The sequence below is a fragment of the Austrofundulus limnaeus genome, unplaced genomic scaffold, assembly GCF_001266775.1.
Source record: "Austrofundulus limnaeus strain Quisiro unplaced genomic scaffold, Austrofundulus_limnaeus-1.0 Scaffold27, whole genome shotgun sequence".
Classification (NCBI taxonomy): domain Eukaryota; kingdom Metazoa; phylum Chordata; class Actinopteri; order Cyprinodontiformes; family Rivulidae; genus Austrofundulus; species Austrofundulus limnaeus.
In genome coordinates this window covers 262,041-266,045 of record NW_013952429.1, presented here as the reverse complement: position 1 = coordinate 266,045, position 4,005 = coordinate 262,041, and the positions used below count along the sequence as shown (strand labels likewise).

The following is a 4,005-nucleotide window of genomic DNA, read 5'->3' as shown; positions in this document are numbered from 1 at the left end:
CTACTACTACTAATAATAATAATAATAATAATAATAATAATAATAATAATAATCATGTCCTTTTTTTGCAGTAGGATTTTGTGGAATTGATCTGAACAGTGAATATCTTACCTGTTTTAGATAGCTGTTTGAACAACCTCACTTCGAAGAAACAGAGTTTAATTTTGACTGAATGACGAGCTAACGGCTAGTCTGAACAGATTAAAGTGGACCAAACTGCTTTAGCCTCTAAACCAGGGGTGCCCAAACATTTTCCCTGAAAGGGCCAAAATTGAAAATCAGTCTGAGGGCGGTGGGCCAAATGCAATAATATAAAACACGAAATGCAAATACTTCAAGTAAAGTTGTATTTTTTATGATTAAGCTAGCAGCCAGTGTGGTTGCCCACATTTTCTTGTTTGTTTGTTTTTTCAGCAAAAGGACATGCAGAAAACTCTACGTATGCTATGGGGCCGCAAAGGCTCATTAAACTTTTCCTAATTTAAAATTAGAGGATATGTGGTCTTATAAGGTGTGCAAATCTAGATATGGACTTAAATCTAATATAAATGTCTCTTGAAGTTACTTGAATTTTAAGTTTAATCTTAAGATAATCCAAAGATAAAGTGAGCTCCATGAGTTCAGACTATCTGACTACAGCTCCTAGTTTCTATAGTTGGATCAATGTTTAAAAAGACTAAGTGTAAATATAGTATTTCTACATAAGACAGGAGACCGTAATCTGGTAACCAGGATGACTGATGGTGGGCCAAATCAAATGGCTTGGCGGGCCAAGTTTGGCCTGCGGGCCCCACTTTGGGCACCTCGGCTCTAAACTTTTGGATTTCATACAAATGTTATTTTATGTTTCTCCACTTGTTTGGATTTACATAGTTAGTTAACCCTAACTAAAGGAGCACAGGCTGCACATGAACAGCTACAGCTAGCTGCTGCTGTCACTATGTGTCACCAGCGTTCTGTATGAATGGTCATGTAATACGTTTGGCATCATCTATGAAAGTTTTTGTGATTGAGTTGTTTTAGGACAGAAGCTTTGGTTTCACTCTAACAGGTTCTCTACACTGGGGTTGTTCAAAGAGCTGTCTGCTGCAGGTAAGATATTTATTACCCACAGCCAACAAATCTGAACCACCTTTAAAATCATATACAGTTCTACAGTTAAAAAGAAACACAAACTTGTTTTAAAATGAAGAAAACAAATCAAAGTTTATTTTAATGCTGAACATGTGACTCTGAACAGCTGCTGTCCAACAGTACCAGAAAAATTAGATGTATTATCAAAAAAAAAGGATCGTCAAATCAGTAAAACTTTATATTCAAAGACTAAATTTATAAGATGAAATGTAGTTACCCAGGAACTGAAACACACCTGGTTTGAAAGAATAGACTGAGCTTCTGAAGAACTTGAAGAGGTGAATCAAACACTGAATCAGGGAGCAGAGAAGTAAAACATGCCAGGACCAGGACCCACTCCTCGTCTGAACTTATTTCACTATAATATGTTTTTGCATGTGTGGACTCAAAAATAAATAAATAAATAAATACAGGAGTCATATTTATAGTCTGCTCCTCTGATTATCGACCGTTTCGACTGCTTATTTTCTGTTTTGTCATGAATGACCAAAATAACAAACTTATTAATACCTGAGAAATAAAGAGTTCATTTGAAACCATCTGTCAGACCAAACAAATAAGCAGCAGACAGAAAATCATCACAATGTCTTCCTAAAGCTTCATTAGTCATCAGACTGGTCCAGTTCAAGACTTTTGGACCAAATGGGTTCTTTTTTTTTTAAATAAAACACAGAAAACTACATTTCTGTTTATATGAAGCAAGTTGAACAGAGAAAAACATGATGCTGATGGTGCTTTCCTCTAAGTTTTTCATTTCAAATTCACAGAATATAAAATCATTTTTCTAACACACAAAGCTCTCAACAACCAAGCTCCATCATATATGAAACATCTTACTGTTCCATACTTTCCTAACAGAGCACTTCACTCTCAGACTGCAGGTTTACTTGTGGTTCCTGGAGTTTCTAAAAGTAGAATGGGAGGCAGAGCTTTCAGTTATCAAGCTCCTCTCTTGTGGAACCAACTTCCAGTTTCTTAAACTTTCCTTTTTGATAAATATAGTTAGTGTTGGCTTAATCTATCATTATAAACTCAGACAGCTGGAAACAAACTGACCACATGTCCTAAAAACACCACCTGGTCAAACTCTTCTCCTGTCCTCTCTCCTCCAGCTGCTCGATGCTCATCTTTTCTCCATTGTTGCTCCACCTCATCCACACTGTGTGCTTGAACGAGTGTCAAGGGGAAGATTCAACAACTTGTTTCCTCAATTAAACAATTTTTTGTCTAATTAACTTTTTGTGATCTGGTGAATCTGATTGTACACTGCAAACACTGTCCATCTAACCAAGTTTTAAACTCTTATATCAGCCAAAAAGTCTTTTTGATCTTGTTTTGAGACTGATTTACTAAACAAGAACTGATTGTGTAAGAATAATAATCTTGTTTTCAGAATGTGTAAGATTATTTGTCTTGTTAGTCTGAAAATTTGACTCAAATTAAGTCAAAAATTTCTGCCAATGGAGTAAGAAATTTTTACTTGGTAAGATTCTAGAAATAAGAAAAAAATGAGTCAAATCAAGTATTTCAAGAATCTTACCAAGTAAAATTTTCTTACTCCACTGGCAGAAATGTTTGACTTAATTTGAGTCAGATTTTCAGACTAACAAGACAAATAATCTTACACARTCTGAAAACAAGATGATTATTCTTACACAATCAGTTCTTGTTTAGTAAATCAGTCTCAAAACAAGATCAAAAAGACTTTTTGGCTGATATAAGATTTTAAAGTTGGTTAGGTGGACAGTTTTTGCAGTGTATAGAACTGGATATTTTGGACTGAATTGTGTATAATTTGTTTTGTAAACTAAAAAGACTTGTGAGGTCAAAGCTAACTGATTATTTAAACAACTTGTCAAGTATTAATAATGTATCTAAAACTAAAATCCCACTGCAGTATGAACAGTGAAAAGGTGATGCTTGATGGTGCAGACTGTGTACAGGAAGCAGTGGGAGTCCTGCACGAATAAACCTTGTGAACATTTAGCACCTGAACACAGATTGAGATGTTTGCTTGTTTTCAGTCCCGCCACGGGACCCTTTGTGTCCCCGCTGAGGACCAAACCCAAAGGTGTCTCTGCTGGTCTTTGCCACTAATGAATGCAAACAGAGCATGAAAACCCGACTGGGAGGGCCGGACACAGTCAGTGGCAGCTGTGGGGGGAGATTACCTTATAGACACATATATTTAATAAGGACTCTGCGCCAGCACAGACGGGGGCCAGTGTTATGGAGATAAGGGTGTCAAGGTCAGGTCACAAAGGTCGGAGGACTTTTAGGGGACCCTTTGTGCCCGTATCCCCCCACAGCTCTAGACTCTAGACTGCTCTGTTGACCCAACAAAACAAAAAAAAAGAGAGAAGTTCAGGTCAAAGGTTGGGGGCAGTTTCTGTGGTCCCTGAAACATCTGCAGGCAGAGGACCATACGAACGCTCTGCCTCCAAATAAACACTTGGAAATAAAGTCATTCCTTATTTAAACCTTCATTAGTTTAATAAACAAAGGATGACGACTTTACTACTTCTTTAAAAATAACATCAGGTAATGATAAAAAAAGCTAATATTTACCTTCAGCTTATATTAAAAACACACAAAGCTGCTTTCTGTTTCTATTTAACTAAAAAACACTGCAAAAACTGTCCACCTAACCAAGTTTTAAAACCTTATATCAGCCAAAAGTCTTTTTGATCTTGTTTTGAGACTGATTTACTAAACAAGAACTGGTTGTGTAAGAATAATCATCTTGTTTTCAGAATGTGTAAGATTATTTGTCTTGTTAGTCTGAAAATTTGACTCAAATTAAGTAAAAAATTTCTGCCAATGGAGTGAGAAAAATTTACTGGGTAAGATTCTTAAAATACTTCATTTGAC

General features: G+C 36.1%; 1 protein-coding gene across 2 annotated transcripts in view; it reads right to left on the bottom strand.

Annotated features, from left to right (window-relative positions):
* si:ch211-57n23.4 (immunoglobulin superfamily DCC subclass member 3) overlaps positions 1-4,005 on the bottom strand; it is a gene marked incomplete in the record, with an annotated part of 45,054 nt that overhangs the window by 40,351 nt on the left and 698 nt on the right.